Source organism: Ambystoma mexicanum, chromosome 4p (assembly GCF_040938575.1).
Source record: "Ambystoma mexicanum isolate Mex_15411 chromosome 4p, UKY_AmexF1_1, whole genome shotgun sequence".
Lineage (NCBI taxonomy): Eukaryota > Metazoa > Chordata > Amphibia > Caudata > Ambystomatidae > Ambystoma > Ambystoma mexicanum.
In genome coordinates this window covers 649,760,784-649,786,003 of record NC_090927.1, presented here as the reverse complement: position 1 = coordinate 649,786,003, position 25,220 = coordinate 649,760,784, and positions in this window count along the sequence as shown.

Below are 25,220 nucleotides of genomic sequence, written 5' to 3'. Positions count from 1 at the left end.
TGGTAATAAGGTGTAGGCAAGTTATTAAAAATGCCTTGCAATTGATGGAGTTTATAAACTCATAAAATGATTCATTAACATACCCTGTCAGTTGCTATGCGTTGTGATGCAGCAAGTATCTTACAATAAATCCTTCAATTTGTTGAGGGCTGTCTCAGTAGGATACTTTATTCAAATATGTACATGAAATCAAATAGGTGTCATTAACAGTAATTGTATAGTCAGTTCACATCTTAAAGCAATAAGTGTTGTGTTTAAATTTAGATGATGACTCTTACCCTAGGCATGTTGGTTTATTCATGATCATGTCTAGGAGTACCAACGGCTGGGGGTATTTGTCAGCGGCTATCCCAAACCCACCCTGTGTGCTGTGTTTTCACCCACAGGTATATTGTGCAGGTGCAGGAAGGAAACAGCCACTGGTTTGTCATATGTTGTGACCGCGGCTATACAAATGTATTGACATTTTGTTACATGTGTGGGTGGATAGTCATCTTGGAAAGACTTTTTAAGATGTATTGAGTGTCGTATTTGTAAACAGTTATTCTAACATTTAAAAATGTATTCATTAATAATGAATATAATTGTACACAATTCAAAAGTTAAATAAATATGCAAACAAAGTTTATTAGAAACAGGTATATTTTGGGCAATGGGGTTGTGGGTTTTCTCTTTCTTTTAGATTGAACACATGATACATCTTCTTCTTTAACCCAAATACCTAGATTCCTACTGTCCATGATTTTCAATGTTCATTTTTTATTGATTGTACTTCTTTTTAATAGTTGTTTTAATTCTGTTAATGAATCCATGATTAATTTTGGGGGTAGTTCTTATGGTGGTTCTTGTTTAATTCTTTGTGATACTTACATGACTTCTTCTTTTTAAACAATTGAAGATGTAATACACTTTAAAAGTATAGTTTTGGTTGTATAAACACGTAATAGCAGTTAGATAAACTATATCTATTTGGTGACTGATATTTGTTGCATAAAATATTATTGTTAGTCTCATTGTACATAAATAGAAAGAATGAACTCACAAAATCCTGAATGTGGTGCATTTTATTCTGGTTCCTTTTCTTGAGCATCTTATTTTTTAATGTCCTCCTCTGTAGGATAATTGTCCTCCAGCCATTCCATGTAGTTTTCCATTTTAGTGTGGTAGAAAGAAATACTGCTTGTCACTTTAGATATTGGAATAAGCAATGGAGGAAGAGTACATCAGGAGAGAAGGTGGAATTTCTTGTATTTACTTTCTCATTAGTTGTTCATTGTTTGTGTGGTGGGCGGCTGCCAACAGGATGCTAGTACCTCAAATGCTGTTCAACTGTTGAACCTATCAGAGAATGTACTTTTTTGAGTGATGTTTATATATGCCAATAAAACTGTAGATTATATTGGTTCATTATATTTTCCATATAGTACACTTTGATTGCTTGAGAGTGAAGTGTAGTTTTAGGAGATTGTGCAATTTTTGGGGTATATTTATTGTTCCATTGAATATTTGAAACATCAAGTCAATTTCAGAAGGAGAAGAATTTCATTGTTCAGAAGACTTTGGATAATTTGAGTATTTTTGAGAATGGGGTTCATAGTGATGTTGAGGACATAGGTGATGTGTTGTCAAAACTTTGTCTTACAAAGTGTATTTGGTTCAATAATATTATTTTAGATTGAGTGTTTGAAATGAGAGGTTTATAGCTCAGGGGCAATGCGTTTGTCTTGGAAGCAAGACAATGCATCAAAAAACATATTTGAATCCTTATCCCGTGCTTAGAAACCACTCACTGATATTAAGCATGTTATGAAATGACAATTATAAATTATAAATATTCTTCAATTGTGGAGAAATATTCTTGACAGGGAGCATAGGTTTTTTTCTCTTCTGGAAAAGAAAATTAATTAATCATGTAAAGAAAGAGCACAGAGAAAAGTTGCAAGATTTGTTTAATTGTAATAGAGATGAAGATTATTTCTCTGATTAAAAATATATTTTTTGGTTTTACAATGGTAAAAGAACCCAAAGGCTATTTTAACCCAGAGAACTTTTTAAGTACATTGGAAAAGGAAAATACCCTTGATACCTTTTTTTAAATAGCTGTGGTTACGACAGCAGCCAATTAAATGTTGCACCCTGTCAGAGGGGTTATAGCCACGGGTACCAGTGAGCCAATGGGATGTCATTTTTTTTTGGCTTTTGCAGCCACGTCTGTAACTATCGCTTTAATCGTGGGTATAGCTGTGCCAATTCTTATTCTTTGATCATGATATTCATTGATTTTACAATATACAATTCAACATGTGTTTTTGATTCTATGTCCTTATGTGTACCTTTATGTTGTTTCCATTTTCACACCTTGTTAATACGTCTTTTTGAATCTTGGAAAATGTTATGGGTAGCCACAGCTACTAGCAGTTGACCAAAACCGTGGCTACCTATGCTCCAATTGGACATCATACTTTGCGGCGGGCTTTAATAGACGCAGGTATGAACCCACTGAATGTACCCATGGTTATAGATGTTTGTATTTTGGTGCAGTGATCATAATATATTATGGATATTTTAGCAAAGATTTTTACATGTCTTTCTGTTTGGATGTTCTCACCTCAATGCATATGTGATTTAAACCTTCGCAATATGTGTTTTTCAGTGCATTTGAAAAATGTACCTGTACCCGCAGCTATGGGAAGGTCCTCTCAGTGTAACCATGGTTATAGCCGTGGTTATGTAATTTGTCAAATAAAAAAATAAAAAATGGTTTTATTTAATTGTGTTTCTACATGTTCTACAAAGTATCCTTCAGAAGGATTGTTATGGGGTTTATTGACTGTTATAGGTTATAATGGAAATGTGTTGGACCTTGTACTGGTTTGCTTTGTACAGTCCTCTTTTTGTGCTATTTATTTCTGAAATCTACGAAAGTTAAATTTTTGTGGCCTTTTGACATTCTGTTTCCAGAACTCACAGTGTGCACATTTTCTTTGCTTGTCTGTTGTGAAGATCTATTCATTATTTGGAGCCGCTGAAGGTGAGTGATTGTGTGCTTTTCTGCATAATATGAATTGTTGTTTATATAAGATACATTAAGTATGTTTAGGTTCCTGATTTAGAAAATATATTTACAATTAAAGGTTGTTTCTCACTGAAATTGGAATATGTGAAACAAATGGGGGCATAAGAAACTTTAGTGTCAACCAAGCAGCATAACTCTACCCTTGACAAATACTGCAGCTGTGTATGTGCTTTGTAGTTGAATATCAAGTTGTTTCCTGTGACCCTATATTTGTGACTTTTGACTGTTTTAGTGTTGGGGAAGTGTTTGAATATGGCTTTAAATTTGAGAAGTTTTACGAGTCAGTGCACATGATGAATACTAACTTGGTTATGAGGTTCGCCAATGTTAATGTTCTTATTTGTAGAGATTTCTGGATTTTGCCAGCTTACAGGGAAAGTTAATTTCAACTGGTAAGTATGCCATGGGCATTTATTCTCTTGAGAAGTGATTGAGAATTTTACTCTGAATTTATGGCTAGAGTATGCCAGGTGTTATTAAAGTCTTTTGAACTTTCAGGCAAAATACACTAGGGAAATGATTTCTGAGAAATTATGAAGCAAAGTGAAGAAGGTAAAGTCAGAGTGGCTACGTGGCTTAGGCCTCATAGTTTGTATTTGTGCTTTTCTGCAGTAATCCATCAACTTTGTTTGCTTCTTTTTTATATATGCATGACCTTGCAAATCACTTCGTGTATGCATATCTTTCTTTTAATATGTGCATGCTTTATCATGAATTGTTAGGTTATAAAATAAATGGTGACTGGATACCTAAAATTATCTGACTTTTCATTCAGGCTTATCATCCCAAAAATGTACTGTGCCAACCACAGATATATCACAACCTGACAAGCGCAGTGCTCACCTAGTGAAACTCTACTTTTTTCTTCTTATGTACACTATATGAGCTGCTCAATACCATCCCACATTTCTCAAGTACTTAGAGCAGAGGTGTACATGAGGCACTTTTTTATACTGAAGTATTGCTACTCTCATTTAATTATTGCATTATGTAGCTCAGCTATGTACAGTTTCTTCACTAACAATATATCTGAAATTGTGTCTAACATTTCGGTCACAGATTTGAAAGTAGAGTCCATCACTTCATTTTATGTAGAATAGTATGGGTACTATGTTCTGAACCAATGCAAGCCCACGTCTAACCTGTGTGGTAGACAAAATAAAATATTGGTAGTAATTCATGAATAATAATTAGCAACCATATTTGATAGTTTCACAATTTGCTTGGAAATGGTGTGCTTTGGAAGGGCAGGAACCTACTTGGGTTTCATGCTATGTAATTAAATATGTTGTAACACAATGCACCGACATAGGGAGATGTAAAATGAAAAGGGGTGCATTTGTATAATTAAACAAACAGCATACCTGTACTCTTAAAAAATATTGCAGCTGTGTTTCTGGTTCAAAGTTGGATACCCCATATTTATAGCTCTTTTTGTGTCAGATATGTGGACGATTTTGAATGTGATCGTAAATATGACAAGTATTATAATGGAGTGCTGCTGATACATGCTAACTTGGTTTTGATGTTGGCACATGTTATTCTTCTTATTTGTGATAATTCATGGGTTCTGCCATCTTCCAGGGAAAGTTTATTTCAATTGGTAAGTTTCCAGTGAATATTTCTTCTCTTTAGAAGTGGTTTGGCAATCTTACTCTGAAGTTACGGTTACAGTATGCCAGGTATTACTGAAGAAAAGTTCACTGATCACTTTTGTGGTATTAGTTTGTCTCATTATGTGAGAGAGTGTATGCCCAGATGTGGAGGCCTTGCTCGCTTTGCCATAGGGAACCAAGCTGCACCTTACTGAGAATGCCTAACACGGCTGAAACATGTCTGGGGTTGCTTATGTTTTTGTGGAGAGGGGACCTTACCTAGCAGTTTGGGCTGGGCTGCTACCATTGGCCATTGGTAGCAGCATCTGACTGATTTGCATATGGCCACCCCTTTTGCAATGGAGCAGACTGACTAAAACACTGTGGTGTGGAAGGTTACCCAGAGCAATGCCAGTGGTTCAGATTCATTCAAAACCTTCCACCCATCACTTTTGTGTTTATAGTTTGTCTCACTATGTGAGAGAGGTAATGCCCAGACGTGTCTCCCTGGCTCGCTGCACCATAGTGAACCAAGCTGCACCTCACTGAGGATGCCCAACCAGGCTGAAACACGTCTGAGGTTGCTTGTGTTTCTGTGCAGAGGGGACCTGGCCTAGAAGTTTGGGCTGTGCAGCTACCATTGGTGGCAGTACCTGACTAATTTGCATATGGCTGGACCCCTTTTGCAATGGCACAGATGGGCTAAAAAACAGTGGTGTGGACGGTTGCCCAGAGAAATGTCAGTGGTTCAGATTCATTCAAAACCTCTCACCCATCATTTTAGTGGTTATAGTTTGTCTCACTATGTGACAGAGGGTGTGCCCAGATGTGGGTCTCTTGTTTGCTGCATATAGGGAACCAAGCTGCACCTGACTGAGGAGGTCCAACAAGGCAGAAATATGTCTGGGTTTGCTTTTGTGTTTGTGCAGGTGGGGCCTGGCCTAGCAGGCGCAGATGGGCTAAAAACAGTGGTGTAGAAGGTTGCCCAGAGCAATGCCAGAGGTTCAGATTCATTCAAAACCTTCCACTGATCACTTTTGTGGTTATAGCTGGTTGTACTTTCATTTAATTGGGACTCCTTCAATTACAACACTTACCTCCATTCTGGGAGAGATATTGAGTTCACCGGGAACAGAATTAGCAATGATTTTAGGGCTGGCAATAGCTGGGGCAATTATCCCATGATAGAGGAAGTACTATTGCCCCTCATAAAAGGTGAATCAGTGAGACTTGTAGTCTTCAGACATCTAGCAGTATTGCACAGTGACCTGAAAAAAAACCTCCAGTTTGGTCTCATTGTGACAGCTACAGGTCCCTAGGCAGAGATCACCTGGGTAGAATCCCCTGGGAAATGGAGAAGGAAGGGTTCAGGTGAAAATAAGCACTCTAAAAGAACACCACCAAATAGTACCATTGTTACCACATAAGAACGAGGCAGAAATACCTTCTCAGATAGAGGCAGAAAGGGAAGAAAAAGGGCTTCCAGTTTGACCCCTGCTAAAGAAAAAAGGGAGACCTTTCATAGCAGAACTATATCTGTAGAACGAGATAGCACCAGTCCCTAGCAGGAAGCTGGTTTGGATAGAAGACCCTTTAAGGGCAAAAGGGAGTACTTATCAATTAAGGGATAGGGAACAGCTCAGGTACACAAAAATGTACCGACAATTGAGACTATCCTTCTTCTCCTTCACAGAAAGAAAATAAACAGGGCTCTGCACCGAAGGGAGAGCAGAAGCCGGCCAGGGCTTGGGGGTGATAGAAAGTAAGCAAACTGCAGCAAACTGCAGCTTTGAGAGTGGACATTGGCAACAATGGTAAAGACTCTAAACCAGACTTGCAGGATAATACCAGTGACTAACGGTCCAAGAATTGGCTAGTGGTACAATTGGACTCTGGCACACATGTCTCCATATTAAAGAAATACACAATACGCTTTAACAACACATTCCTAACAATCAAAAAGTAGAGGTTATCCATGATCCATTGAAGGTACACTCTTTGATGACGATCCATTCTCAGAACATTGGTGGTGGCAGGAAAACCAACAAGAGAGTCCAGTTTGTCATCACAGTGTCCCAGAAGAACGAGTTGGGCCTTCTGAACTTGGCCTTGTCAACACTTCCATCTTCTATTACTCTCGAAGACAAATGGGAACTTTTGAGGTCAAGGCATGAGAAGCCTCTGGCTAGAACCCAATGAGTAGCTTCAGAAGTTCACTATCAGACTATAGATTGTGGAGAACACCCACAGAGTGGCTAGCCATGCCCTTAGGAAAAAACGGAATGGCTATCAGAGCCTTTGGCTGAGTAAGGTTGACCCTCAGAGTGAAACATCATCTTTGGCTTCGGAAATGTGGACCCCCAAATCAGAAATTAGACCAATTGATCCACCATCTCCTGCTTTTATGATCATGGAGGACAGGGAAAAGGTCTTGAAGACTAGCTCTATTAAAAGAAGGAGTGCTAGTTACGAGAATGAGACCCCTAACAACAAGGGCGGCCCCCAACTGCAATCTGGGCCCTCTCAGTGTGCCCCAATTAGTTTACAATTGGAAAGAACATGGCAAATAAACGATGATCTAATTCTAAACCGAGGAAATGTACTTAGATTGTTGCATTACATTCCCAAATTCCCTGCGATATCAACACAGGATATACAAATTATTTAATTTTCGGATGAACACCGGAAGGACAGGGTTGCAAGTCATTTACCATCCAATCTTGTGAAGCAGACCTTATTGGATGAGATGCCCTCCCTGCTATGATGGGCTTTGACTTGAAAGAGTTACCAGAGTTGTGCAACAATATAGACCTTGAACATCAGCAGAAGTGGAGTAAGCCCCAGAGAGGCCCTGCTGTTACAGTAAACAACAATGTTACCCCCTGTCTGCACCCTTCAACAATGGACTGCACTTTTGCTTCTACCAGAAGAGTAGTGACCAAACTAGGACCCTCTCGGTTGCAGGACAATCAGTGTTGACATTGGTTGTTAAAAGCTCTGCAATATGGTAATCAAAGAGCATAACTACACCAACCAGGCAAGCTAAAATCTTTCTCCTTGGGATCTTGGAACTCTAGAGGGCATACCCCCTTGTTTGGTAGCAGGGATCTCAAATTTGACTCATACGATGCGATTTGTTTGCAGGAGACTTGGTTAAGCAACCCACCTATTTTGGATGGGTTTACAGTTTATCTGCATCATGCTTTAAAAGGCCCGAAGGGGAGGTTGGGGTTGTTGATTGCAGTAAAAAACGGTAGAGGATTAACTGTGCTGGAAACGTTCAGTCCTACTCCTTACATTATGTTTCTGGTACTTGAAGTGGAAGGCGGGATGTTTGGGTGGTAATAGGTGGCTGCTGTTGTTCAATTTATATAATGAAGCACACATTCTGAGGGTTTTAAATTCTTTTATCCGTTAGTAATAGAGCTGTTGGACAGAGCTTTTAAAATGTGGGTGGACCCAGCGATAGTTATTTGTGGTGACTTAAACATACACTGGTTTGAGGGTCCAAAAGCTGTGTTTAATGAGATTAAGGTGGCCTCTCCCCCCCTCAGAAAGGCGAGGTCACGCCTGGTTTAAGTAACTGACATGCAGGAATATACATATGTTGAATGGGCACTTACAGGGAGATATTCCAGCTCTGGCTACTTGGAAAAGGGGTGACAAAAGGAGTATATTAGATTATATTTTCGTTTCAGGTAAGATCCTCCCTAGATGCTAGAGCCTAGAGATAATTCATTCAACCCAGAGTGATCATAATATTGTGAAACTTACATGTAAAGACTGGGAGTGTAAAGCTATAGAGGTTTTCCGTACACAGGTCAATGTAGTGAGCGGAAGGAATAGACTGTATATGAATGAACCTAGAATAGAGGATCTGACAGAGATTCATAGGTTCTGTGACAAGGTATTCCTTGGACCAAGCTGACCTGACCTTGGATTATACTAGACATCTGGTAAACTTTGTGGTAAAAACCAAATCAGGCTGTGGGTCAAGCATTACTCATTTGCATGCGTATGATCTTGATTTGAACAGATCTAAAAGAAAATGAAAAGCTAACTTGAGAAAATTCAAAAACAAAGTAGTGGGGATGAGAGAGTACATGTCCTGGCCACTGGACAGGAACCCCAGTTCACAACCCCTAAACGGTCCTCTGCACACTTTTTCCCTTGGGCAAGTGTCATTCCATCTCATATCAGTCAACCACGTGTATCTGGGCCGGGCGTGCCCATAGGAATCAATGAAGCTGCATGTGCAGCATCATTTGGGAGTGGCAGGGTGGAACCATCCAGCAGAACAAGGGGGCGTGGCTGGGACCAGGCTATTTAAGCCTGCCCCGCCCGCAGGCTTAGGATTTGCGTTATTCTGCCTAAGCAGCGTAATGCTACCTGACGCCTGAGAAGCATTTTACCTGTTTTCCAGTACAACCATCTCGGAGAAGCCTCTTACTTGTCTCCCAGCAAACCATCTTGGAGAAGCATCTTACCTCTTCTCCAGCGAAACCATCTCAGAGAAGCTTCTTACCTCTCGTCCAGCGAAACCATCTCGGAGAAGCTTCTTACCTGTTGTCCAGTGAAACCATCGCAGAGAAGCATCTTACCTGCATAGCCAGCCAAACCATCGTGGAGGCGCAATTTACCCGTTTTCTCCTTCAGAACCAGCTGAATCATTGCTGAAGCATCTCTTACCTGCTCGCAGTGACTCCATCCGCGATTGGCCAGAGCGCACTTACCTGGCTCGTGGAATACAACCACTGATTGCGCGCCTTACCTGACCTTCAGCTCAGACACCAACTCAGAATTCTTCACGGCCAGCTTTGTCGCAGTTGCAGGCATACTTCAACCATTGCCAGGTCCGCGCACTGCAACTCTTCTCCAAGTGCCGCTAGACTATACCTGCAGGAGGAAAGAACAAATAAGGTTAGAAACCTAATAGAGACATTTGCTAAGGTTGCGTGCCATCGCATCTAGCGCTTACCTTTGGATTGCAACTAGTCATCTTCTTGGGAACATTTTGAAGTCCTCCACCGGCGCAATGGCTCCGCTAGGCCGCCATCACCTATAAGGGAGGAAGAGACATTATTAAGATTACAAACTTAAATCATGTGACAAGACATTCATACTTATATGAACAATAATCATCACAAAAACTCCTACCTTCAAAGTGTTTCGGTCACAGCCGGCCTGGGCCACCACATCTATGGACCAGTGAAGCAACTGTGTCATCTTGAAGTGCCCCTGCTGATGAGAAGCAGGACGGAGAGCTCACCCTAACTATATATCAGGTGAGCCTATATGGGTAAACGCTTACTTAACTCATTTTGGCACAAAAGGTCTGAGGGGAGTCACGATACCTCCACACCCTTCTCATTGCCTCTCGTGTTCCCACAGGGGCAGTACCAGCATCCAGTACAGTGTACTTGGCAGCATCTGGGGGTGAGAACCAATCCCGGGGAGCCGAATCCAGGGAGGGTTCAAACCGTGCCCCAACGTCCCCGCAGAGACCAGGTGAGCGTAAGAGTACCTGACCAAAAAGCTTAAACTACAGCATTGAAATTGGCTCAAATCGAGGAAATGCCTAATGCTACAGCACAATGCTTAATTGATGCTTAGTAAGGTAGAACATTAAAAGACTGGCGAGGTGTGTGTGCTTATAAACTCTATGTACGTGCCTAGGACAGCATTGACTAAAAGTGTAGTTTTGCCAAAATTGTGGGTCGACCATTTTTCCATTCTTTTTTCTGTAGGCAATGTGGGTGACACAGTGGTAAGAACGTTCTCTCAAGGTAAATGGTAAATTTCAATTGAGCTCAAAGACATCCTGGAGTTCATTAAAAAGGCCAGTAATTCTCACGCACCCTGCATGGATGGCATCACAAATGTGATGCTCAAGGAACATCCAGTAGAATGAGCACATTTTTAATGCACGTTTTTTAAGCATATAGGAAACACAGGAATGGTTCCAAAGTCTTGGAGGACATCGGTTGTGCTCCCAATTTATAAGAAACTATAGGCTAATCACCTTCTTTAACATTGTAGGAAAGATTTTTGCAGCTATAATGCTGAGAGCACTAACAGAGTGGGTTGACCACTCCGGTAACTGGGATACTCTGAAGTCAGGCTTTATAAAGGGGATGGCCACCTTGTTAAATGTGTTCTTAATTAACATTCTGAAAACATGTATAATTAGAAGAAAAAGTAAATTATATCTAGCATTTGTGACATCTTAGAGACTATAACATGCCTATATACTGACACATCTTTCAGGGTGTGATTAGATATTGGTGGATCTCTCTCAGACACCATTGTAACCAACAAAGGCCATAAACAAGAGTGCCCTCTTGCACCAGTACTTTTTAAATTGTGCATCTCAGACTTGAGTAAAACACTGAAAAAGGTCGGCAGCTTCCCACCAAAGGAGGATGGTAAAGCTCTGGATAGGCTGTCATACACGGACGATTTGGTCCTAATAGACCAAACTACAGTGGGACTGCAAAGATAGTTAACCACTTTGCATACGTATGTTACAGATTACAGCCTAACAATAAGTGTGGCTAAAACCAGAGTGCTTACGTTACAACAACCACATGAGAAGGCAAATTCTAAGAAGCAATGGTGCTCAGGAAAGGACATTATGCTGAAAACAAATTCCTTCGTATACCTGGGGATGCACTTGGGAAACAGTATTTGGGATGCCTTCAGAGAAAAGGTTCTGCGCTGAAAGGCAAGCAATTTTGTGTCGCAGTGTAGGATCATCTTGAAAAGACATGGAAGATTCTCTTTAATTCCGGTGACATCTTTCTACAGATTGAAGATGATACCAATCCTTACTTATGACATGGAGGCTTTCTTCGCACTCTCGGATGGAGTGTGGTCAACCCTACATGGTTTATTTTGGAAGAGAGTTTTGTCTCTTCCAAAGTGGTACCCATTCAGGTGATACGAGCAGAGATGGATCTCATATCCATGTACACCATGGTTGTATGGAAAAGTTTAATGCTGTATAGGAAATGAATAACATCTAACGCAGTGAGAGGGTTACCTATTATAAAGGGGGCTTTACTGAGTGGTTCTGATCAAACACTAAGGGAATAGGTTTATTTGCAACGAAATACTGAATAACCTGAATGTTTCAGATGAAATATTAGTTGCAAACCAGATCTCTGTGAAGGATAAACTATGGTCGAAGGACTGGATAGAGTCCCAGGACCAAAGACAGTCCTTCAAACTGTACAGGCAACTGACTCCTGAAACTGGAAGATATGACAGTCTTCCCCAGTACCTAGTGAGATTCCCAGACAGCAAATACCACACAGAGTACATGAGATTTAGATGAAATCTTTACCCCACTAAAGAGATCTTGAATGTACGTAGTAGAGACACAAATCCTGACCCTTTGTGTAGGTTCTGTAAATTTGCCAACAAAAATGACAGCTTGAAACATCTGGTCCTATTTTGCACATCACTGACCGAGCTGAGAACAACGTTTTTGGCTAAATTAATTAACAATCGGAGCTTGCGAAGTGCGGAGCAATGGAGGATAGCATTTATGCATGGAGACAGACTCACCCTAATATTAGCTCTGGTTGCATTTTTAAATGAGATATGTTTACACTTGAAAGTCTGAATCAGACTTCTTATGTATTGGGGGTATATTGGGGTATTTAGGAAATTAATTGGTTTATATTGGTTTTATTGATGATACGGAAAGAGAAGAGCTGATGTATAGTGGGGCGGTCTTCAATGTACTTTCAATGAAATATATGTGTTTTTTTATTTTTGTCTTAATGGGGTTTTTCTTTTCTTTTCCCTTTTGTTTTTACTTCTGCTTAGAATTGGTGTTGTATTTGTGAAGATTGGTAAAAAGTTTACATTGTTAACCAAATGCCAAATATACATTTTTTTTTAAAGACGAGGACATAAAAGCATGTCTGGATGTCCTAACCCACCTGGGTTCCCCATTGTCTATAACTATGCTGTAAAACAAATACAGTGATAGTCACTATGCCAAGGACAAAAGGAGCACAAAGCGTGGCTTCTTGATATGTAATCCAAATAAAGTATAACAAAAGTAATCAAAAGCTCAGTATACACTGTGCAAGAAGGAACACTGCTTTAATACTGAAACAGCTTGTAGAAGAAATTCAGCTAGGCCCATAAAACTGAACTAGGTGAAGAGTTCTCAACCCTGCCCACTGCTAAAACAATATTTATTCAGTAAACCATTAGTTACATTTTGGAGCAGATCAAAATAAATGATTGGACAGCATCACTGAGCCTCTAAGAGACACAATAATGTAGTTAATGCTAATTGGTGAAAACAATTCTTGGAACAGGACCCTCTACCACCCTTTTGTGATGCCATGATATCAAAATAGCCTGCCCCTTAATGACATCACTTAAGTTGACCAGCAGGAAAACTCTTAGCTGTACTTGGCTGGCACAGTTCAATGCACACATACATAATAGCTGCAAGCTGATTGGACCCTGTGTTTGGAGATAGCACAAGGCATAGACATTGTTACAGCCCCTGAACCAACATATCCCAGTCCCCTGATTGGTTCCCCTCTTCCCTCGCCTTGTGCACCTGCCAGCTCTGTGTGTCGCTTACCTTGCATCATGCCAGCTCTAGTTAGAAATCACTTTGCAGGACACTGTCGGTGAATTTCTATTTCTCGTTTTTAATCCTCTTTTACTATTGTATTAGCTGCCAAGGCCCTCGGTACCCAGCACAGTGCCCTTCAAATCCATCATGTGAGTCTGCACCTGGGGTATGGCTGGAGCTCTCTTCCCATGAGAAACTTACAGGGCTGCCAAACAAGGAACACAAAGCGGGTAACGTGCATATCAGGGGTACGCGTGAAGTTATACACGCGATTAGCCAGGGTACGTGTATTTCAGGGGTGCGCGGGAAGTTCCACACGCCGAATAGCCTGGGCGCGTGTATTTCAGGGGTGCGCGGGAAGTTTTACACGCGATTTCAGCAGGGTACGTGTATTTCAGGGGTGCGCGGGAAGTTCCACACGCGAATAGCCTGGGCGCGTGTATTTCAGGGGTGCGCGGGAAGTTTTACAGGCGATTTCAGCAGGGTACGTGTATTTCAGGGGTGCGCGGGAAGTTCCACACGCGAATAGCCTGGGCGCGTGTATTTCAGGGGTGCGCGGGAAGTTCCACACGCGAATAGCCTGGGCGCGTGTATTTCAGGGGTGCGCGGGAAGTTCCATACGCGATTAGGCTGGGTGAGTCCTCACAGGTGTTCCCTGTACACCCTCGACGGCCCCTGCAGGCAGCCCACAAAACAGGGGACTACCCTTCACACCTGCTCATGTCCCCCTGCACCCCCACCCCCCAGCAGTGCAGGGGCAGCCTCCACCAGGCCCCCACCCATGTCTCCCACCACCCCCACCCCCCAGCAGTGCAGGGGCACCCTCCACCAGGCCCCCACTCATGTCTCCCACCACCCCCACCCCCCAGCAGTGCAGGCGCAGCCCCCACCAGGCCCCCACTCATGTCTCCCACCACCCCCACCCCCCCAGCCACCAGGGGCACCCTCCACCAGGCCCCCACCCATGTCTCCCACCACCCCCACCCCCCAGTCACCAGGGGCACCCTCCACCAGGCCCCCACTCATGTCTCCCAGCGTGCTACGTGTATTTCAGGGGTGCGCGGGAAGTTCCACACGCGAATAGCCTGGGCGCGTGTATTTCAGGGGTGCGCGGGAAGTTCCACACGCGAATAGCCGGGGCGCGTGTATTACAGGGGTGCGCGGGAAGTTTTACACGCAATTTCAGCAGGGTACGTGTATTTCAGGGGTGCGCGGGAAGTTCCACACGCGAATAGCCTGGGCGCGTGTATTTCAGGGGTGCGCGGGAAGTTCCACACGCGAATAGCCTGGGCGCGTGTATTTCAGGGGTGCGCGGGAAGTTCCACACGCGAATAGCCTGGGCGCGTGTATTTCAGGGGTGCGCGGGAAGTTCCACACGCGATTAGGCTGGGTGGGTCCTCACAGGTGTTCCCTGTACACCCTCGACGGCCCCTGCAGGCAGCCCACAAAACAGGGGACTACCCAGCACACCTGCTCATGTCCCCCTGCACCCCCACCCCCCAGCAGTGCAGGGGCAGCCTCCACCAGGCCCCCACCCATGTCTCCCACCACCCCCACCCCCCAGCAGTGCAGGGGCACCCTCCACCAGGCCCCCACTCATGTCTCCCACCACCCCCACCCCCCAGCATCCAGGGGCACTCTCCACCAGGCCCCCACTCATGTCCCCCTGCACCCCCACCCCCCAGCAGTGCAGGGGCAGCCTCCACCAGGCCCCCACTCATGTCTCCCACCACCCCCACCCCCCCAGCCACCAGGGGCAGCCTCCACCAGGCCCCCACTCATGTCTCCCACCACCCCCACCCCCCACCATCCAGGGGCACCCTCCACCAGGCCCCCACTCATGTCTCCCACCACCCCCACCCCCCACCATCCAGGGGCACCCTCCACCAGGCCCCCACTCATGTCTCCCAGCGTGCTACATGTATTTCAGGGGTGCGCGGGAAGTTCCACACGCGAATAGCCTGGGCGCGTGTATTTCAGGGGTGCGCGGGAAGTTTTACACGTGATTTCAGCAGGGTACGTGTATTTCAGGGGTGCGCGGGAAGTTCCACACGCGAATAGCAGGGGCGCGTGTATTTCAGGGGTGCGCGGGAAGTTTTACACGCGATTTCAGCAGGGTACGTGTATTTCAGGGGTGCGCGGGAAGTTCCACACGCGAATAGCCTGGGCACGTGTATTTCAGGGGTGCGCGGGAAGTTTTACACGCGATTTCAGCAGGGTACGTGTATTTCAGGGGTGCGCGGGAAGTTTTACACGCGATTTCAGCAGGGTACGTGTATTTCAGGGGTGCGCGGGAAGTTCCACACGTGAATAGCCGGGGCGCGTGTATTTCAGGGGTGCGCGGGAAGTTCCACACGCGATTAGGCTGGGTGGGTCCTCACAGGTGTTCCCTGTACACCCTCGACGGCCCCTGCAGGCAGCCCACAAAACAGGGGACTACCCTGCACACCTGCTCATGTCCCCCTGCACCCCCACCCCCCAGCAGTGCAGCGGCAGCCTCCACCAGGCCCCCACCCATGTCTCCCACCACCCCCACCCCCCAGCAGTGCAGGGGCAGCCTCCACCAGGCCCCCACTCATGTCTACCACCACCCCCACCCCCCAGCAGTGCAGGGGCAGCAGGCAGTCAGGCAGCAGCAGATGGCAGGTGGGAGCGTGCTCGGGGCTCTGGGGGGCAGTAGTTCGGCCTTCCGGGCAGGAGCGTGGTATTTGTGGCCAGCTTGGTACGGAGTGATTTGGCACGTGAAAATCCTGCACGTCAGCGTGAAAACCGAGGAAAGGCCCTTAGCGCGTAAGCGCGTCAGCACGCATACGCGATTCTATTGGACCAAAGGCCCTCAGCGCATAAGCGCGTCTGTGACGTGACCCGCACAGGTGTTTCCCACACAGCACGTGATGACAGAGCACACTTGGAAAGACTGCACGTCAGAGTGTAATCGCGTGTGATTGGTGGAAATGGCCCTACACGCAGAAGTGACAAAGCGTGTAATTGGTGGAAATGGCCCTAGCGCGTACACGCCCCGTAAGTGACGCTGGACGTGTGGGCCTGTATAAAAGGTACGCGTAGAACACCATTTCCTTGTATGTGCTTTTCGTGGAGAGCGAGTGGGTGAATTCTGTACTTCTTGTCGTTTCACACGCGATTTACTTCACGGCGTTTCAAGTTCGTATTCCCTGTTACCTCTGACAGCTTTTTCTCTTTTTTCTCTTTTACTGGTTTACCTGGGCCTGTTCCCTCGAACAGTGTTCCCTTCTACTGTTGTCCTGTCTCCTCAGACAGCGTACAAATCTTCTTTTGGCGGGGGTGTTGCCAACCAAACGCGCTCCTTTTTGACGCTCTTTTACCTGGCAGACGGTGAGTCACGCACGTATCTAACATCTGTGCTTGCCCCGTGTGTAGCCTACCCCTTCAGAGGTCATTCTAGGCTGCGTGTGACACGCATACGTTCATTCTTGTGTTACTGGGTGCCACAGCGTAGTGCAGGTTTTTCTTTCTGCACACGTGGTCTAGGAGGGGTTGCGTGCACGTCATCTCCCTTTTTTGGGGCTCCTGTGCGTAGCGTGACCCGTCAACTTTCCCCAGGGGTTACAATCAGCCTTGCAAGAGCACTAGGGTACAATTACCATCTGGTACCCGACCCCTTTGACCCCCAATTGCCCAGGACAATATTCTACAGCCACTCCCATACGCACATTAACATCAGTGCCATGGCTGGGAGGCGAGGATTCCGTAAGGGTGGCAAAGGTGGAAGAGCCACAAGTGGTGGCCGTGGTGGATCCGGTAGGGGACGTGGTCGTTACTTGTAGGGTGAGCCTGTCCCCCCATGTGTGGAGGACCAGTCAAGGGCACCCATAATCCCCCCACCCCCCTCCCGTTGAGGCTGATGTGGCTGACACCATCCATGCTCAGCCCTTGTTGGACCAGCCCATTGTGGCACCAGACCTGGCTGACTCCATGGCTGACTTCCAGGTCAGCAGGCCTATGACACGTGCGCTGGTGCACGTTGATGTCACCATGCCACCTGCATCTGGGGCAGCAAGGTCATCTGCTGCACCAAGTAGGCAGGGCGGAGAGGCTGCAGGGGCAGCTGTGGCTCCATCCACCCCAGCCCTCACACACCCAGCCCAGACAGTGTCGGTCCTAGTCCATGCTGCTGACATTCCCCCTGCCACCATCACACTAGAGCCAATGCCTGCACCAACTCCCATGCTGAGTGTGCAATCCCACACTCCTGATACAGAGTCCACCAGGGCTCCTGCCCCTAGTGTCCAGAGCGGCGCAGGACACTCAGGATCACCACCACCTTCCAAGCGGAAGAGGAAGAGTGCTCGTCCGGCACAGGCTGATGCCCCAGACACGGCTACACAGTCCGGCCCATCCAGGAAGCCCAGCTTCACGGATGACGAACTGAATGCACTTGTCGAGTATGTGTCCGCACATGACAACGAGATGGTCATTGTTGCAGGATCCAAGACCACACCTGCACAACGCCAGGCACACTGGCAGACAGTTGCGGACATCGTAAGTGCCCTTGGAATCGTGAGGCGCACAGCCAATGATTGCTACAAGCGCTGGAATGACCTAAAGCGCAGGGCAAAGAGTAAGCTGGCCTCAAGTCATGCCGCAACTCTAGTGACTGGAGGTGGGTCTCCAGTAGTAGACATGGAACTCACTCCACATGAGTCAGTCGCTGGGACCTACGTCACGGAGGAACAGATCCAAGGCGTGGGAGATCTGGCTGATTACGAGGCATTGTCCGGTGAGTGCACATGCATGTGTGTGTCATCCATGTGCATGGTGTGTGTGAGGGCTTCTGTTTGTGTGACAGGTGAGAGTGTGTGCGCCTGAGTCGTATGGGTCAGCCATGTGCTTCATGCAATACATCCTGCGCAGCTGCATTTGGCCATAACAGTATCCCTTCTGCCAACAGTAGACATCTAGCCCAACTGCACGCCAGTTGCCCTTGAAGTGTCACCTTGCCAGAACATTGTTGCTTGATTTTTCACTGTTCATTTAGTCAGATTGTTTGCATTCCACCACTATTACTAGGCATGTCGCAGTCCTCCAGTCACATGTCTGACATGGCTATGGTAAAGTGGAGTGACTTTGTTACCTGGATATCATTTGTACAAACATGTCCCTGTGCAATTGCACCATTTCGGACTGGCAGCTCCAGGTGAAGAATCTGACCTGTTTGAATTAGAAAAGCTATTACATGCGGGAACTGGACTGAATGAATAGGTGCTGCCCTCCTCTCCATCTTCACTCAATAGCAATGGTACATGCCATCTGTGTGATGGCATGTGTGTTCCACCTGCCAATCACAGGCCAATGTGTGATGCCACTGCCAGGCAGCATGCAGAAAATGTGTTCATCTTCCATCTTGGTGTCATCAGTGTGTGCCATTTGCCTGCCCTTCATACGCAGTGAGGGTGCATGCATGGGAGGGTTTTAGTCATGTGGGACATGTGTCAAACAAGTACTGGTTCTCTTGCTTCTCAGCCCTCATTGTGTGCCATGGTGCTAATGCCTGTTTCCATTTCTTTGTTTTAATGTCTTTGCAGGGGAAGACGCACCTGATACTGCTGGGGTTGTGGAGATGGTGCAGACCCAGGAGGGGTCCGAGGGCCGACCAACCACCAGTGAGGGACGTGGTGTGGTGGTGGGTGAGAACCCACAAGTGCTGCAGGTCCTGCTCTCAAGGGGTGTCTCTGGCTGCACCTCCCCCGAGCTGTACTCAGGTGTTGATTCGGATGAGACCTACGTGCCGTCGCAGGTGAGTGTTCCAGGGAGGGATTCTGTTCTGTCTCACCCACCTGCACCAGGGTCAGAACCCTCAATGGGGATGTCAGTGTTGCCAGCTACGCCTTTGGTGGTTACGGATGCAGGGTCACACTCCGCGACATCTGATCCTGTTCCTGGGCCAGCAGATCAGAGGGGGAATGCAGTCCTGCAGCCTCAGGCAGTGACGGCACAGCAAGGCGCAGTTCGCCTTGCCCCAGACAGGTGTGGTGCCCGCCGACGTGGTGGCCGTACGCCACCTGGCAATACCGCATGGGAGCAATCCATTTACGGTATGGCAACCCAACAGGCAGCATCATCCGAGATGATGGCTCAGGCCATGGATAGGGTGGCCACTTCCATTGTCCCCCCTGAAAGGCTGATGGAGCGACTAGAGCAGGCAACCGACTCCATCTGCCAGTCACACAGGGAGGACATGTTGGGGTCCAACAGGGACAGGCGGGCGGCACTGGCGACTCTGCAGGAGGCCATCTCCATTGAGTCCCAGGGCCACAGGGAAGCCCTGAGGCAGGAGCTCCTTCACCTCAGGACGACTCTTGTTGAGCTTGAGGCTTCAACACACCAAAGGACAGAACAGCAGCTGGAGCGTCTCACCCGTACGCTCTCAGCTGAGATGCAGGCAACGAGGGCGGAGGTCCGGGCATCCCGTGAGTTGTTGCATGGGGACCTCCGCACACTCATCCTCCAGAACCAGACCTACCACACCCGCATGCTTGCAGCCATGGAGGAGCAGACTAGGGCCTTGCGTGGGCTGCCTCCCATAGTGCAACCACCTCCGGATGCAGCTGCACAGGGTGATAATAGCAACAGCAGTGATACTCCCACAATAGGGTAGCCGTGTGGGCCATGAGCCCATGGAGGTGTTTTTTTTTCCAGGATCCACGCAGGTGGGTTCTGGTGTGCATCCTGTCCTCGGACCTCCTGGGTGGCCTCCCCAACCCCCCCGGGCCCTTCAATGGCCATTTTTTATTTTTTTTTATTTTTATTTTTATTTCTTTTATTCCCAATTTTTTTGGGACGATTTGTTGGCTTCCGTGGTTCCTGTGGGCATACGCTGCATTGTGGCTGGGCACATGCAGGCTTGTAATGTATTTGGTTCAGATGCTTGGGTTTGAGTCACACACACCCCTCCTGCTTCCCGTTTCCATGGGCTTGCAAAGGGTGTGCCCAAGTGACAGTGAATTACACAGTGACGTTGGACTCCCATGAGCTGTGTGGGCAGTCTGTAGTCAATACTGTGTATACATTCCTAGTGCATATTGCTGTTGTGTTGTACACTGCATGTTGCATTGATGTGTAACTCATCTTCTGTGCCTACCTCCCAATTTGCAGGTCCCTTCCTCATGTCTACACAAGGACCTCTAGTCTGGAGATGTGGTCCATGTTGGCAGCAGTGCACCTACAACTCTACATGGCGCCAACACTGCACAGTTGGTAGTGGTGGGAGTGCAGGCATTTCCAGGTGGTGAGACTACTAATATTTAACATTAGTGATGTCATGTTAATGGTAGTACGTGCCCAAGTTTGTTGTTGGTCCGGCATTACTGTGAGCATTTCAGGTGTTGCAAGTATCTAATAGGGACACTGTACATTGTGACACTAGTGTCATGTTGTGTGGATTACTTTGTTTACCTGCAAATAGCATGACATGGCACGGTGTGTGGTGTGGCGGTGCTGGGGTTGGGTTGGCTGACATGGCACTGTCCTCTTGTTGCATTTTGCAAGTGGGTATTCATTTTAGCTGCTTGAATGTGCAACTTCACAAAACTGCATTGGTGGTGTCTGTGTGGGTAGGGATGCACACATTGTGACACTTCCAGGTGAACAATCTCAGGCTGATATGGTTTTCACGGTTCTTTCTCCAGACATTCAGGGTCAGTGTCAGGTTGAGTCATCATTGATTGTCAGATGGAATGTGGCAGGGCAGTGTGCACTCCACAGGGGTGTGATTTCTATGTGAAGTAATTAGCCACTAGCTGTGTACGGGCTGCCTCCCCCCGTGCCCTTTCCCCTCCCATGCGCAGCGGCTGTGCATGTGGTTGGGGATGGGGGGGCACCACCATGTCCACAGCCAGGCCCCGGCGTGTTGCAACGTTGTGCAGGACACATGCTGCCACTATGATCCTGCACACTACTGGGGGAGCGTACAACAGCTGCCCGCCAGAACGGTCAAGGGAGCAAAAGCGTGACTTCAGCACTCCGAATGTGCGCTCCACTATGCCCCGGGTTGTAATGTGGCCTGCGTTATATCTTACCTGGGGTGGCGTGGTGGGTTTCCGAATTGGCGTCATCATGTGGGGGCTGAGAGGGTAGGCACTGTCCCCTGTGGAGGTGGTGATTGGTATCATTGGTGGGGTTGTGACCTTGCTCAGTATCTGACATGCATGCATGTGCAGTGGCATTCATACTCACCAAGCAGCCATGTATCGCCATGCCGCCCAGTTTCTAGGTCCCGGCTTAGGGTGGACATTCGGTAAATGAAGCTGTCGTGGGTGGACCCGGGATAGTTGGCATATACTGAGGTGATGATTCCCTTGGCATTACATACTACCTGCACGTTGATGGAATGCCAGTGCTTGCGGTTCCTATAGATGTGCTCAGATGCCCTGGGGGGACGTAGAGCCACATGGGTGCAGTCGATGGCACCTAGCACTTTGGGGAATCGTGCCACAGCGTAGAAATCCAGGGCGGCAGCATGCTTTTCTGCAGGGGTTCTGGGCAGGTATATGTGCCTGCGGACTGATGGGCGTGCAGTGATGATGTTCAAGACCTGGTGTGGGCAGCGTGACTGGGTGGCCTGTGATACACCACCCACAATGGCACTTGTCCGCTGAAATGATCCAGTGGCTAAGAAGTGCAGTACATTGAGGACCTTCTCCAGGGGGCTGAGTGCTTGGGAGCACAGGGTGGGTGATGTGAGGTCATCCTCCCACTCACTCACCAGGTCCAGTATGATGTGTGGTGGAAACCTGTACCTCCCATGCACCTGGTCATCAGGCATCCCGAAAAGGCTGGTTCTGGGTGTGAATATTCTGGCCCTGACTATCCTCCTCCTCCTCCTCCTTTGGTAGGCCACGCCCACTGCTGCTAGGAACGGTATGTTCATCCTGGGTCTGAGCTTGTTATTTTTTTAGCGCGCAAATTAATGCGTCGCGCGTGTTGTAGGCGAGCGTGTGACCCGCGCACCCCTGAAATCCAGTACCCAGTCCAATAGCGTGTGGAAATTCCCGCGCACACCGGGATACAGGTGCGCTGACGTACTTGCGTGTGTAAGTGTCCGCGCACACCTGATATACACGTACATAGGACAATCGCGTGTACGCGCACTTTTGTCCAATTACACGCGATGACACCCTGACGTGCTGTCCAATTACACGCAATGAGACTCTGCCGTGCTGTCCAATTACACGCGATGACACTCTTACGTGCAGTCTTTCCACGTGTGCTCTGTCATCATGTGCTGTGTGGGAAACACCCGTGCGGGTCACGTCACAGACGCGCTTACGCGCTGCGGGCCTTTGGTCCAATAGATTCGCGTATGCGTGCTGACGCACTTACGCGCTAACGGCCTTTCCTCGGTTTTCACGCTGACGTGCAGGATTTTCACGTGCCAAATCACTCCGTACCAAGCTGGCCACGCGTAAGCACACGAAAGACCACGCTCCTGCCCAGAAGGCCAGACTACTGCCCCCCAGAGCCCCGAGCACGCTCCCACCTGCCATCTGCTGCTGCCTGACTGCCTGCTGCCCACGTGCACTGCCATTTGCTGCCTGCACATCAGCCAGGGGTGCTGTTGCTGTGACCACCCCTGCTGGAACCGAAGACTCCCGACTGGAATTCCATCGCTCCACAGCCCAGCCCCAGGACCCAGTTGCCCACCCACTCCTGCCTCTGGGGTTGTCATGTCGGGGCAAACACCATCTGTGACCACTGACAACCCCCGGCCAGAGAGGCAGAGGGACACCAGCTTCAGTGCCACCGAAGTTGGTGTCCTGGTGGAGCAAGTCCTGGGGCAGTATGATGCCCTCTTCGGAAGTTCCCGCGGCGACAAGGAAGGACGGACTCGGATCTGGACTGACATCGTGACTGCCATCAACGCGGAGGGGGTGGCAGTCCGGGACTTACAACATGTCAGGAAGCGCTGGGAGGACTTCAGGTCCAGGACCCTGAACAAGGCCCGGCGCCTCTTGAAGGCAGCGGATGCCAAGGGGCGCCGGGGCTACTTGTCGGAAGAACAGATGGGGGTCCTGGTACGCATATCCCCAGCCCTCCACGTCCAGGTCCTAGAGAAGCAGACCCGTCTGGAGTCGAGCGGTGAGTGTACATGCATCCTGATTGTGAGCAGTGCGTGTGGTGATTATTCGGCATTGTGCCGGTTGCACATCTGTTTGTATGGGGTCGAGTATGGGTGGGGGTGTACAGGGCCGTGACACATGCGAGGGCTGTAATGTGTGAGACATGGACGGTGCTTGTGTGTGTGGGCTTGCATGGCAAATGCAGTTGTGCGTGCACACATGTTTGGATGAATGTGTATGTAAGTAGACATGTCCGTGATGTCAGGCATGTATGTTGTTTTCGGCTGCATGTATGAGCACTGTGTACATGTGCATGTGTGTGTATTTGTCAAGGGTGCAACAGTGATGCAACATGGATGCATGTGACAGCGGTATGTGGAAGCCTGATTGGCAGATGTGACATGGATGCCCGTCTGAACAGTGCAACACTTGGCAGAGGTGTAGACATGCATGCAAGTGTGGTGCTGTGTGTACATGTGTGGTGCACTTCCTGTGTTGCATGTGATGTCTGGCTCCCCTTTGGCTGCTGATGCTGTTGTATGTGTAGGGATGGTGGTGGCAGTTGCGATATGGCTGTGGTATGGCTCATGTGTGTGAGTTGCAATGACATGTGTGTTGGGGATTGTGATGACATGTCTGAGGTTTGCCAATGCCACTCATGTGCAACTGTCATGCGTGTATGTGTCCATTGTACAGTGCCCTGATGCCTGTGTTTTGTTTCTCCCTGTCTGCAGCGTCAACTGATGAAGAGGGCGGAGAAGGTGCTGTGGAGCACAGCGCCGGGGATCCGACCGCCAGCCGGAGACGCAAGGCCCGGCTCCCCTCCCGTGTTGTCATCTCGTCGGGGAGTGAGGAGTCCGGTGCCGCGTCCCAGGCCGCAGCTGCCGGGAGGAGGTCCAAGAGGCGGATGTTGCAGTTGGACTCCTCGGCAGCAGAAGGGGCAGCTGGGACCCCACAGGGCCCAACAGGGGAAGATGGCACGGAGTCATCCAGGTTGGTGGGGGGTTTGGTGGAGGAGGGGGCCGTGCAAGCACCAGAGACGGGGTCTGGAGGTGGGGATCCCACTGGTGCTAGTGGTGCAGTGCAGGACCAGGGACAGGAGGCAGCACAGGTGGCCGCGGAGGTGCCTGTGTGCAGTCCTGTCCCCGATCCTGTCCCTGCATCATCTTGCACCAGCAGGGATGCCTACGTCCAGACCCATTTTCAGGCAGGGGATGAGCTGACGTCAACTGGCCTTCCTCTGCCTGCGGACGTGGCCATCCAGGTCCGGGTTGAGCCTGTCCTGGCTGGTGTGGCGTTGCGTCAACGGGCCATGCGAGGTGACCAGCAGTCTTTTCATGGAGAGACTGCACGTCATCTCGAATGGCTCGTTGACCACGTCAGCCTGCTGGGACAGGTCACCCAGGCCCGATTCCTCCATCTGATGGGGCTTGCTCCGACCCCCTCCTCAACTGGACCCCCTACGCGCCAGTCGTCCTCTGTGCCATCTTCCCACCCATCAGTCATCTGGGTGCCCTGTGGAGCTGCCTCTGACGGTGCGGCCAGGCTGGTGGAGGAGGCATCCCTGCCACAGTCGGGAGTCGGAGGTCCAGCAGGGGTGGCCACATCAACAACTGCACCCCAGCCGGCGGAGAATGTGCAGGCAGCAGGAGGCAGTGCACGGGCAGAGGCAGAGCAGCAGCAGCAGCAACATGGTGGGAGACATTAAGGCTCGGGGCTTTCGACATCGGAGGGGCAGGCATCGGCCGGAGGGCAGGGGGACCCAGGACAGAGAGTGTCTTCCGTGTGGCAGCGGTCGGGCCACGCCTTAGGTGCAGAGCGGCGGCGGGCGGAAGAGGCGCGGCTCA